At 40.5% G+C, this 14,285-nt stretch overlaps 1 protein-coding gene across 1 annotated transcript in view; it reads right to left on the bottom strand.

Annotated features, from left to right (window-relative positions):
* Positions 1–14,285, bottom strand: part of NRXN1 (neurexin 1) — a 1,285,455-nt gene that overhangs the window by 24,112 nt on the left and 1,247,058 nt on the right.

Genomic DNA, 14,285 nt, shown 5'->3' with positions numbered 1-14,285 from the left:
ATTCTCTTCTCTCTATATCCAATATATAAACTATGAATATATACAGGAAAAAAATGGTGGCATAAATCCTAGCCAAAACAGAGCATATTAAATTGATTGTAATTGCAGACACCATCAAAGGTATTGCAATAGTTTTTCTGCAATAATTATACTTCCATTCTTAAGAGTAGCTACAGTACCATATCAACTGCTACAGAATATTTACAACTGCTCAGGAAAAAAGACTTGAGTATCATTTATCATAGAATCATAGAATATCAAGGTTGGAAGGGACCTCAGGAGGTCATCTGGTACAACCCCATGCTCAAAGCAGGACCTAATCTCCAAATAAATCATCCCAGCCAGGACTTCATCAAGTCTGACCTTAAAAACCTCTAAGGAAGAAGATTCCACCATCTCCCTAGGTAACCCATTCCAGTACTTCACCACCCTCCTAGTCAAAAAGTTTTCCCTAATATCCAACCTAAACCTCCCACACTGCAACTTGAGACTATTACTCCTTGTTCTGTCATCTGGTACTACTGAGAACAGTCTTGATCTATCCTCTTTGGAACCCCCTTTCGGGTAGTTGAAAGCACCTATCAATTCCCTCCTCGTTCTTCTATTCTGCAGATTTGTAGACAGTGCAGGAAAACATATGCTCAATGTATCGTGGTGGTCAAAAAAGCAAACAAAATGATCGGATGTATGAAGAATGGGTTAGAAACTAACACTGCTAATATTAAAATTTCTTATATAAAAGGGAATACTGTATCTAGTTCTGATAACTATATTTCAGAAAGGATAGAGCAAAAACAGAATGGTTCCAGATATGGGTGACCAAAATTATTAGATGCATTAAAGATTTCCATAGGAAAAGACTGAATAGAGGGGGACTATTTAATTTGCAGAGGAGACAAATAAGAGGGCACATGATAGTGAGTGGTACATAGAAGAGAAATTGGGCACTCCTATTTAGCTTCTTATAGTACAACAACAACAACAAGAGGACATTCAATGAAACTAAAGACAACAATTTAAAAACTGATAAAGAGAAATTTGTTTATACAATGTACAATTTCTGTGTCAGGATCTTAGTTGGATTAAGAAACTAATACATATTTATAAACCTGATGAGAACATCCACAGTTACATTAGAAATAGAAGAACTAGATAAGTGGTATCTACTTAAGTCAAACACTTAGAGCAGAGGTAGGCAACCTATGGCACACGAGCCGAAGGCAGCACATGAGCTGATTTTCAGTGGCACTCACACTGCCCAGGTCCTGGCCACCGGTCCGGGGGGCTCTGCATTTTAATTTAATTTTAAATGAAGCTTCCTGAACATTTTAAAAGCCTTATTTACTTTACACACAACAATAGTTTAGTTATATATTATAGACTTATAGAAAGAGACCTTCTAAAACGTTAAAATGTATTACTGGCCCTTGAAACCTTAAATTAGAGTGAATAAATGAAGACTCGGCACACCACTTCTGAAAGGTTGCCGACCCCTGACTTAGGGTATGTTTATACTGCAATTAAAAACCCTCTATGGACTCTTGCAAGCTGACTCAGGCTTCCGCTTATAGGACTATTTAATTATGGTGTAGATGTTTGGGCTAAAGCTGGACACCAGGGTCTAGGACTCTGAGGTGGGAGGGTCCCAGAGCTCAGGCAGCAGCCCAAACCCAAACATTTACACTGCAATTAAACAGCCTCTTAGCTCAAGCCCTGCAAGCCTGAGTCAGCTGGCACGGGTGAGCTGCGGGTGTCTAATTGCAATGTAGACATACCATTAGTGATGTTGTTAAAGAACTTTCTCTATCATCAAGTTATTCCATAATTGTCCATTTCAAGGTTACTTTTATCTTCTCATGAAACATTTGGTACTAGCCACAGTTGGGGATATGATACACTGGTACATGGACCTCAGGCTGCAGCTGGAATATAGTCATTTCTATAGTCCTATATGGTACTTACCCAAACTGTGAGATGCAGAATATATTCATCAGTGTGGAATCTTACGTTTAAGCACTTTTTGCAATGAATAACGAGGGGAAATCTGTTCCATGTTCAGCTTTTAAACCTATGAGGCATATCACTTTGATGTAACACTTATTTCTTGACAGATGTTTAGCAATGTTGTTTATTATTCTTCCAGATGAAGTTTTACAGCAAAGAATGTTTATTGTAATAGGCTTATTCTTTGATGTGCCTCACAAATATTAAGAAACATACGCTTACAACACTCTTGTGAGGTAGAGAAGTGCTATTATCACCATTTTACAGGTAGAGGACTGAGGCTCAGGGAGATTAAGTGACTGACCCAAAGTCAAACAAGAAGTGTATGGAAGACATCATAGTCCAGTGCCTAAACCACAGAAACACCCTTCCTCAGGGAAAACCACATTGTAAATCTATGAGATTGGCAAAGAGACTGGGAGATACAGGAAGAGAGAGACAAAAAAAAATAGTCTTTTTCCTACACCATATAGAAAAAACTGGAACTGTAGGTACCTACAAATATCCTAATACAGTCTCAGGCGAAACAAAACAACAAAAACAACCCACGTTTACTGAGACAATTTAAGGCTGCACATTAATACCTCCCTCCATTTTTCAAAAAATGGCCTAAGACAACTCTGCTGCTGAAAACCAACCAACCTTAAAAACATGGACATAAAAAGTTAAGCTCCTGTTTTAAGAAACAAACAAAATGGAAAAACCGTGGAAAATCAGCATGAGTCAATCAAACACTCTTAGCTATGTCCACATAGTCTCATCTTTACATCTTTCCTCCTACTTGTAACACTGAAGACATTCTCTTTGTGTAGTCTGCAGATGCCCAATCGAAAAGTTACGTCTGTGGTATGACACTGTCACCAATCTAACCTTTGCGCTTTCTAGAGAAGACCCATAAATTGCATGCCTAAGAAGTTTCTATGTATTATTTTGATGCAAAACTGTAACATTTGTACAAGTAGTATTAATCTGTAGCAGAAAATGAGATTCTCCTCTATTCCATTGGTGTAATCAGGAATTGTTAAAGAATGTCTTTCTGAATGGACTATGCATGTCTGTAAAGAAGGTCATAATTTGAACAACCACTGTATGACTCATATGAAAGTGTGTGATGGATGGATAAAATTGTCTCTGGTTATTCTGAGGGGAGGACTGCACAGGCAGAGTTAAATGTTCTTAGGTGACCTTAACTCTGCTTTTCAATGCAGTTTGCAATACACTTGAAATTATCAGAAAGAATTCTAAACTGTCAATGGGATTTTATTCCTTCTGCATCTGAAAGAATGAGGATTTTTTTCTGCATGTTTACTTACAAGGGATAAAAGTGGTTTTATAATGTAGTTGGAACCTTCTATATGAAGGGGGAACTACTGAGTGTATTTAATAGAGATCTATGAAAACTCCAGCTGTTGCTCACTTAAGGAGCATTAATGAGCAGGAAGAGGTGTTTTTGATTTTATTGTATATAAATAAATTAATGTTCGGTTTTCTTTTAAAAAATTGTGATACAACATGCAAGCCAGCATATATGCCAAGAATGGCCTCACTACAACTGCTGAATATTCAAGTCAATGATATGTGTAAAACTGATTTTGTAACAGTGCGGGTTTAAAAGCACTCAGTCATATACCAGGATTGGACTGAAGGTGGAAGGAGTAAGATGATGTGAGAATTGTTTTCTTTCATGAAAAACATTTCCAAAATATTTGCAGTTTAAATATCAATTAACTACATGTCACAAAAACAAACAAGCAAACAAATTAAAACCAAAAACCCAACATTGTTTACAAAGAGAGGGCAAGGAAAGAGTGAAAGCTAAGTGGAGTGGCATTGACCAAAGTTAGCAATGAATGCTACTGAAGTGCTGAAGTCATTTTTTATAATGGATTAAACTTTAGCTCTAATTATATAAAATATGAAAATATATAAAAATGAAATACTGTTAGCCAAATACTAGTCCTTTCTCCGACAAACCTCCCATTTACTTCAATATTTCAATTACTGCCTAGATGAAGGCAGTAGGATTTAGCTCTAGAGTTCTAAGACTGCTAAGAGGTTGGTCCAGATAAATAACATCAGGGAGAGTAAAAGGTCTATGTTAAATTTACTGTAAATTGCCTTTTTCTGGTGATTTTTAATGTGACAAAGAATTCAAATACATTAATTTTCCAAAATGAAGTGCACTTCTTGTTACCACCCATGATAAACATTACCAATTTACAGGACAGCTGCACCAAGCATTTTCATTAAACAAGGATTTTAAAATTAGAGCAAAATCCTCCCCTATTTGCAGTGAGTGTCTAACAGGATAACATAAAAGCTGGTGTCATCATAATATGAAATCGGATTAGAATGTCTCTTGGGTGAATTGTTCAATTCATTTTAACAATGATAATCTAGTTGTAAGAGATTTTTGTTTTTAAATGGCAGGTGTACATCCTGTAAGGCTCACTCTGATTTCATTAGTTTTTTTTCCTTTGTGTATTACCATATTTTTAGGAGAGTTCAACTTAAATGACTGCGTGATGTTTAAGACAGAGTTTATTTTGTGATGTCTGGCTATTTAAAAAGCTGGACATTTGTGACATTTAAAAAAAAAGATGGTCAGAAAAGTTCATAATTATTAGACCTATATAAAAATTGGTAAAAATCACACATTGTAAAGGATGGAAGTTGAGAAACAACTCCACATTTAGGCTCTGACCCTTACTCACATGAGTAGTCTCTCTGAAGTCTACATGATTATCTACATGAGTTAGGGCTGCTTGCAATAATAAAGGTTAGAGGATTTGGATCTCAGTCATCACAGTGGAAATACAAAATGTCACCAGGTGCAATCTTGCTTGGGGAAAGGGATGGTGATTCTTAAAAAGGAAGGTGCAGGCCAGTCTTTCCAGCTCAAATAATTAAGGCTTACTTGTGGCATTAGATACAATAACAGACTCTACAGCAGTGGATAAGTATCAAACAGTCTCATGGGCTCTGGCCATTGGATGCTGATGATATGAGACTCTTTTCTGATAATACTTGGCTAACATTACATTGCAGAAAACAACGGGGGATGAAGTAAGAATATGAAGTTGTTTACATAGTGAACAGGGGACAACAAATGAGGGAGTTTGAGAGGGAGTTTGTAGGAGTAAGAAAGACTAAAAGCAGCATGGTTTGGAAAGACTGTATCATCAATGCCAACATTGCTCCTGACTCCTCTACCTTCCCCTATGTCCTGACTGAAAACCTGACCATGGATGCCTTACCCAGGTCCTGGTGTGGATATGTGGAGACTGTGGCCTGCGTTATCCCAACACTTGGTGGACCATCCAGTGTGAGAGATGCCTAGTGTAGGATTTTTCAGGAGGTAGGTAGGAGAGCTACAGAAGGAGGTGGCTATGCTGAGGAGTATCCATGCACACGAAGAGTTAATTGAAAATATGCATATGGAGACCTCAAAGTTTGAGGACAAAATCCAGCTGGAGAGCAGTGCAGTAGCACCACCGGGAGAGGAGGAAGCTGCTCCTTCACAGGGAGGAACTTGGATGCTGCTTACTTCTGGCAGCAGGCACTGCTCCACCCCTGCTCCCAAACCATGGTCCATAGAGACAAAAAACGGTACGCTGCTCTGGCAATGAGGGATCAGGAATATCCTCCAAAGGTGGTGTAGGAGAAGCCATGTGCCCCCAAAGCCGGGATGATCATGACTACCACTCCAAAGAGAAACAAAGGATGGCGGTCAGTGACTGCCTTCCAAGGGGAACAGAGGCATCCATCTGCAGGCCTGACCTGGCATCCCAGGAAGTATGCTGATTGTCTGGGGCCTGTATCCAAGACATTACAGAAATATTGCTGAGGATCATCCAGCCCTCTGACTACTACCACACTTTTCTCATCCATGTGGACACTAATGATATGGCAAAGCATGACCCTGAGCAGATCAAAAGTGACTACAGGGCTCTGGAAGTGAGGGTGAAGGAGTTGGGGCCTCATGGATAGTTCAGGGATGGCATTCCATGCTTAGCATAGAGAATAACATGAAAGAAAGCATGGAGACAATTGTTGAAGAGTGGACTACAGGGTGGTTTCAGATGGTGTTACTGGATGGGCAGATGGTGTGGGGAAGGGGTCAAAATGGTAACGGACAAGGGCAGACAAGTGGGGAGGCGAAGAGATGCTACAGGAACAGCCAGAAAGGTAAAAAAGAGAATTAGGAACATTCAGTGCTCTGAAGACCAAAGGAGAACTGGATTTTGGGAAGGACAGATGACTGACAGTATCAAAAGTGCTGGGTAGGAAGTGAATAAAGTAGAGCCCAGAAATTCAGTCAGGAAGAGGTTGTTAGATATCTTGGAGAGAATAAGTGCAATGGAGTGCTGAGAACAGAAGCCGTATTCAAGTATGTAACTAGAGGAACTTGACTAGATGATCACAGTGGTCCCTTCTGGATTTGGAATCTACGTAGTAATAGTTATAGATGGCATGTCATTGAAGCTGGCTGAGGGGTTGGGAAACAGGATGCAAGTTATAAAGATTCTTTATAATATGAGGTATACCAGGCAGGAACTCAGTGGCTATAGACAAGAGACCATGGGAAAACAATTTCAGATATAGGACTGGGAATTAAATCTCTCCTTTTCCCAGGTTCTTTGTTATCAGATCTGTTCATACTATCACATCATCATTTTTCTTCCTGGGAACGCATATTAAAATACTTTTGTGTCAGTCCAATAAAAATTACTGTAGTTACAACTGATTTTTAGACATGGAGGGCTGCTTTGACTTAACAAGAGAAAAGTATAGCCCAAGAATGAAGATATAAATAACAGATTGAGAAAACCCACAGATAGATGCTGCTGTCATCTTAACTAGCTATTGCAAATACAGATTTTCCCCCAAACAAACAGTTCATGTAATATTTACAGAAGTAATAATTGTTCAGTGCTTACTGTGCTTTTTTTTTTTCTTAACTGTTTGGACACATTACACTTCTAAGTAGTAAACTACTTTACTGAAAATTGATAGACATATTTTTATTTTTTTTAAATGTGGAATATAATAAGTCAAACCAATGGGAATGCTGGCAGAAACAACAGGGAATGAAAAATCAGAAAAGAGTTCATCTGGAAAAAAATCAAATTTCATTTTTGGGACTGGATTAACAGAGCAATTTTCTAGCCAAGACTGTGTAATTTAAATTTAATTGACTGTGAATGCAGCTGAACTCTATGACTGGTTGTTGAAACAGTTGTGAAAAGAAACTTAAATATGTCACATTAATCAATCCTATTCTTCGGTTAGCTTCTCCCTGGTGTTTATAATCTTCCACACAGTCTGCTGAGAAAGATATAGCAGTGATCCAGCAGTAATATCAGCCCTAGATGACATCTCATTTGGAAAGGGTTCTCTAAATTTGTATTTAACCTGGAATAGGTCAAACAAGTACATCTGTATCAATTTAAATTGGTCTACCCCTATATGAAAAGTCTTTTCTCATGCTCACTCTATTGGGAAGTCAGGTTTCAAAACATGGATATACACAAAACAAGCATATATGCAATATTCATGATTTCGTCTATGAACTGTTACAATATTATTGTGCTGTAAGGTGAAAATAAAGTAACTGAAGAAAATGTGATAAATGAAGGGAGTGGGGAGCTTCCTTTTATGGACACCCAGCCAGCCAGTTAACTATAAAATCCCTCTTGGTAGCTGTTCTCCACTTGCTGCTTTACCTGTAAAGGGTTAAAAAAGCCCATAGCTAAAAAGAATGAAGTGGGGACCTGACCAAAAGAGCCAATGGGAGGGCTAGAACTTTTTAAAATTGGGTTATTTCTTACTGGTTTGTGGACTTGTCTGTGCTAACCCCAGCTGCTTTTGTTTTGCTTGTAACCTTTAAGCTGAACCTCAAGAGAGCTATCTTGATGCTTAATTTTTGTAACTGTTTTTTTTTTGATCTAGCATAAAGCCTAAGTTCCAGATGTATTTCCTTTCTTTGTGTTTTAAATAAAATTTACCTCTCCAATGCATCATCAGTGATCTACAACCCATCCTGGACAACGATCCCTCGTTTTCACAGGCCTTGGGAGGCAGGCCAGTCCTTGCCCACAGACAACCCGCCAACCTTAAGCATATTCTCATCAGCAACCACACAACGCACCATAGCAACTCTAACTCAGGAACCAATCCATGCAACAAACCTTGATGCCAACTTTGCACACATATCTACACCAGCAACACCATCACAGGACCTAACCAGATCAGATACAACATAACCAGTTCATTCACCTGCACATCCACCAATGTTATATATGCCATCATGTGCCAGCAATGCCCCTCTGCTATGTACATGGGCCAAACTGGATAGTCCCTATGTAAAAGGATAAATGGACACAAGTCAGATATTAGGAATGGCAATATACAAAAACCTGTAGGAGAACACTTCAACCTCCCTGGCCACACTATAGCAGACTTAAGGTGGCTATCCTGCAGCAAAAAAACTTCAGGACCAGACTTCAAAGAGAAACTGATGAGCTTAAGTTCAGCAAATTTGACACCATCAGTTCAGGATTAAACAAAGACTGTGAATGGCTAGCCAACTACAAAAGTAGTTTCTCCTCCCTTGGTGTTCACACCTCAACTGCCAGAAGAGGGCCTCATCCTCCCTGATTGAACTAACCTCGTTATCTCCAGACTGATTCTGGCCTACATATTTATACCTGCGCCTCTGGAAATTTACATTACATGCGTCTGATGAAGTGGGTATTCACCCATGAAAGCTTATGCTCCAATACATCTGTTAGTCTATAAGGTGCCACAAGACTCTTTGTTACAGGATTGGATTTTTGTGTCCCTAGGAAGTTTGTGCATATGTTGTTCAATTACCTGGTGACAACAGCTGATTTCCTGTGTTTTGTTTTGTTTTTTCAACTCTTCCCTGGCGCGCGCGTGCGTGCGTGTGTAAGGGCTTGAGGTTACCCCACAGGAAAGAATTCCCAAGTGCGCCCTTCTGGGTTCTCAAATGCATTTTTTTTGCATTTGGGTGGTGGCAGCATCTACCCATCCAAGGTCAGAGAGAAGCTGTAATCTTGGGAGTTTAATACAAGCCTTGAGTGGCCAGTATTAATTTTTAGAATCCTTGCAGGCCCCTACCTTCTGCACTCAAATTGCTAGGGTGGGGAATCAGCCCTGACATGGTGGCAGTGCAATGGGATCATTTCGAACCAGAAGCACACGTTTTTCCTTCGCACAGCCTGCACAGCCCGGGCGTCTTCCTTCCTTCCTTTCCTTTCCTGAGATGGAACAGGCACAAAAAGAGTTCAACCTGCTAAGCCAGGGAGTCCAACAAGCAGACCTCATAATCTTCAAGACGATTGCTTACGCAATTCAAAATTTCTCAGTACAAAATAATAAAATGATAAATGTTGCTGAGATAAAGAAATCTGCGTTTGGGGATGAACAGCCTATGGATTCTACCATCCTAAACAATCATATTGGCCTTTGGCCACACTTAGTTGTAGTTAGAAAGATGAAAAAAACTTTGCTTCTCCCTTTTGCAGCAATTTTTATGAATGCCATGATCAGAGAGAGACGCACAATTAGGTAATGAAAGAAACACTGTGTGTGTGTGTGGGGGGGGGACAACAAATGATTGGTGTTTCATAGATAGTAGACAGTAGTCCACCATGGAATCTGCTACAATATAGAATACTGAACACTAGTTCACTCCCACCATGTAAATGCAGGTTTTGTTTTGTGGCTATCGAAGCATACTATATGTTATTGTTTCCCTACAGTGGAGTGGAGCAGTACTAATTGTGACAAAGTTCCTCCTCTACCTTGGTGGGTCCTGTGCTTATTGGCAGATTTGCTCTCCCCAGTGATCTTCCCCACAGCCTGGGTCAACTCCTCCTGTGTCTGATCAGGAGTTGGGAGGTTTGGGGGGAACCCAGGCCCGCCCTCTACTCCGTGTTCCAGCCCAGGGCTCTGTGGATTGCAGCTGTCTATAGTGCCTCCTGTAACAGCTGCATGACAACTACAACTCCCTGCGCTACTTTCCCATGGCCTCCTCCAAACACCTTCTTTATCCTCACCACAGGATCTTCCTCCTGATGTCTGATAACGCTTGCACTCCTTAGTCCTCCAGCAGCACACCCTCTTACTCTCAGCTCCTTGTGCCTCTTGCTCCCAGCCCCTCATACACACTTCCTCTCCTCTGGCTCCTCCCTCCCTGACTGGAGTGAGCTCCTTTTTAAACCCAGGTGCCCTGATTAGCCTGCCTTCAGTGGCTGCAGGTGATCTAATCAGCCTGTCTGCCTTAATTGGTTCTAGCAGGTTCCTGATTACTCTAGTGTAGCCCCTGCTCTGTTCACTCAGGGAACAGAAAATTACTCATCCAGTGACCAGTATATTTGCCCTCTACCAGACTCCTGTACCACACTGGTTTGGGTCTGTCACATAATATAATACTCTTCCAGGGGGGAATATGGTAGTAACAAAGATGGCAGATGGACCCCCATCTCTTGGGTCAGAATAACTAAGCTAGTCACAGGAAAGGTGACCATTGTACCACTCTTTGTATCATCCCCCCTGCACAGGGAGGGATGACAGGCAGTATTACCAGGGACAAAGCATTTTAAATCCTTCCGGGGCTGAAATAATGTGCTGAATCTTTCTATCTAATTGATCTCCTCTCCCAAGCATCACAACTCAATTTCGGGGTTACAAAGGGAGTCTGTACTGCACCAACAATCAAAAGGAAGTTGAAGCTGACATGCCAATAACCCTTAGAAATGTGAACTCTTAAAATACCGAGCAGTATCAAACCCACCATTAAAAATAAACATTCAGTGTAACAGCCCATTGTTCCAGTGTGCTTTGAATTTCTGGTATTTATAATGCAACTAATGCAAATCTCAAAGTCAAGGACTGGTGCAAGTATTTGGAAAAATACTTATTAATATCAATGGAGCTTCTTTCTGAATGTGTAAAACTCCCATTAAAACTAATGAAAGTGAGACACGCATGCACTGAAAGGATAATATGTTTAAATGACTTTCAGTAAGAAGTAGCATCTTCATTCAATGACCTGCCTACTGCAGTGTTTAAGCACAGATTTGGATTTGTTTGTTTGTTTTATGAAATTAAACTAACAAAACAAACAAACAAAAAACCCAGTTCTACTCTCTTTTTACAAAATAATTGCATTAACTAGTCACAGGTGAAATAAACTATTGGAAAGCCAAAGTGGGACCAAATTCTGTGTGTCCAGGAGCTGCTTCTATTGACTTTACTTGGTGGTACATGTACACATTAAATGGTATCATTTGGCCCTCAAGACCCTATATATACCACTGACTGGTATACAGGCTTGATTTTTTCTGAAAATGGAACATTCAGTCTGAATATGAAACAGGAGGAAATAAAAATCTACAATCACCATTTGACTAGTAAATGTTTCTTACAGTCAGCACCTTTGTACAGCGATTTCAATGAACATTATAGGTGGCACAGGTAGCAATGCCTAGAGCTAGTGTTGTCAAACACTTTCTAAGACCCAGTTTACAGTTGTTTATAATTTTTCCGAACTGTAACTATTTGGGCTGAAATTTTCCATGCTCGGTGTCTCCGTGATATTGATTTTTTTAAAAAAGGTTTTAACTAAAATGGTCTAATCATTTCTCAGAAGGAGATTTGGGAAAAATGAATTTTCTGCAATGTTAAGAAAATTCTTATAACTTTTACTGAGAAACTCTAGCACCTACTTGGTTTGGAACAAGGACTTTAAGTTTGGTAGACAGGTTGTGTGTCACTTTTGTGTCAGGGATGAGCCTTTTGCCACCTGTATGAAAATCTTCCAAAATTTGGCCAAGCTATGAGCCTGCAAAAAATTTCCGGTTGCACACATTGAGTCTTGTTAGAGATTCTATGAGCACTTTATCCCAGGGATGCAAGGGATGAGCAAGACTTTCTCTGCAATGGCTACTATCTGCATTTGTGAGGCCGGGCATGGTAACATGGGAGATTGTCTGTCCTGTGCTCTCAATGCTATCCAGGATCAGAGGGGTAGCCATGTTAGTCTGGATCTGTAAAAGCAGCAAAGAATCCTGTGCCACCTTATAGACTAACAGATGTTTTGGAGCATGAGCTTTCGAAGGTGAATCTGACAAAGTGGGTATTCACCCATGAAAGCTCATGCTCCAAAATGTCTGTTAGTCTATAAGGTGGCACAGGATTCTTTAATGCTATCCAGGCATCCCAGGCAGTGTGGATGAAAAAAAGAAAAAAAAAAAAGTTCCACAATTCAGGTGCAAAGGATCTTGGCCTGAGAGGTGAGGGAAGAGGAGGTGATGAGATGGGAGTTAAGGGCAAGGGGCTAGGGTGTGTGAGAGATGACTGGGACCAAGAGCCAGGTGGGAGGTGGATTGAGACTGGAATATAGAGCTGAGGGGGATTGGGACAAGAAGCTGAGGGCAGGTAGGGATGGGGAGGACTGAATTAAGGAGCTGGAGGGGTGATTGGGATGAGGAGCTGGGGGAAGGTGGTGACTAGGCCAAGGAAACAAGTGGGAAGGAGAGGTGGGGACTTGGACTGGGATAAAAACAGACTAGATGAGCCAAGAGCAAAAACGTCTGTGACTATTAGAGAACACTGCCATGAAAACCCTGAACAAAACCCAGGATTCCTGAGACTCATTATTCCTCTATTGTGAAATGCACTAGCAAAGAGTGAGTGTGTGCATGCATGTTCCCTGCTAGTGGGTAGGCCATGGAGCAGATGACAATCTACTACTGCTATCTCAAGTTTACTCAAGTACCAGAGGTCTATGAGGTGGATCTAATGGTTCCAACCCTGCCAATGACCCATGTGGGCATCAATGTGATGCCACAGGTTGCTTTCTTTAGAACCCAGGACATTACATATAAAAAACTACATTAAAAGAATGTTAAGTACAAAGTTAAGCACTCAAAAAGTTAGAACTTGCCAGAATTAAGGTTGCCTGTACAATCTTAATTTGATCCCCTTGTGCATATGCATTATGATACAGTTTTTTTATTAGATATGTCAAGACAAATTATCACTAAACTCCAATAACCTTATTTTCTTAGGGTTAGTCTACATGGAAAAGTTATACTAATATAAGGTAAGATGTGCAATTAAAGCAATACAATTATATCTGTATAACTCCCTATGTGGACACACTTTCTCTGGATTAAAAACTGGCTTGTTTCAGTTTATTTTATGCTGCTATAAGAGGGTTTTAAACTAAACCAAAAAAGCCATTCTTAACCTGGAATGACTGTATCCACATAGGGAGACATGACAATATAACTATCACAGTTTAATTATGCTTGTATAGCTGTATAGCCCTTAAACTGGTCTAACCAGCATCCCTGCTATGACTGTCATGGATGGGTACAAACTGTTCAGGAAGGATAGACAGGGGAGGAAAGATGGAGGAGTTGCACTGTATGTAAGAGAGTGGTATGATTGCTCAGAGCTCCAGTATGAAATTGGAGAAAAGCCTGTTGAGAGTTTTTGGGTTAAGTTTAGAAGTGAGAGCGACAAGGGTGATGTCGTGGTGGGCATGTGCTATAGACCACTGGACTAGGAGGATAAGGTAAACGAACCTTTCATCAGACAATTAACTGAAGTTTCCAGAACACAGGCCCTGGTTCTAATGGGGGACTTCAATCACCCTGAGATCTGCTGGGAGAGCAATACAGCAGTGCACAGACAATCCAGAACTTCTTGAAGAGTGTTGGGGACAACTTCCTGGTGCAACTACTGGAGGAACCAACCAGGGGACGATCTCCTCTTGACTTGTTGCTTACAAACAGGGAAGAACTGGAAGGGGAAGCAGAAGTGCAACCTGGGCAGCAGTGACCAGGACATGGTTTAGGATCCTCACAAAAGGAAGAAAGGAGAGTAGCAAAATACGGACTGTGGATTTCAGAAAAGCAGACTTTCACTCCCTTAGGAAACTGATGGACAGGATCCCCTGGGAGGCTAATATGAGGGGCAAAGGAGTCCAGGAAAGTTTGCTGTATTTTAAAGAAACCTTACTGAGGGCACAGGAACAAACCATCCCAATGTGCAGAAAGAACAGCAAATATGGCAGGCAACCAGCTTGGCTTAACTGTGATGAAAGAACAGGTTAAGGACTATTTAGAAAAGCTGGACATGCACAAGTCCATGGGTCCAGATCTAATGCATCCGAGGATGCTGAGGGAACTGTCTGATGTGATTGCAGAGCCATTGGCCATTATCTTTGAAAACTCATGGCGAAT

This window comes from Gopherus evgoodei, chromosome 3 (genome assembly GCF_007399415.2).
Source record: "Gopherus evgoodei ecotype Sinaloan lineage chromosome 3, rGopEvg1_v1.p, whole genome shotgun sequence".
Taxonomy (NCBI): domain Eukaryota; kingdom Metazoa; phylum Chordata; order Testudines; family Testudinidae; genus Gopherus; species Gopherus evgoodei.
The sequence above is the reverse complement of the archived record's forward strand: the minus strand, read 5'-3'. Positions and strand labels throughout refer to the sequence as shown.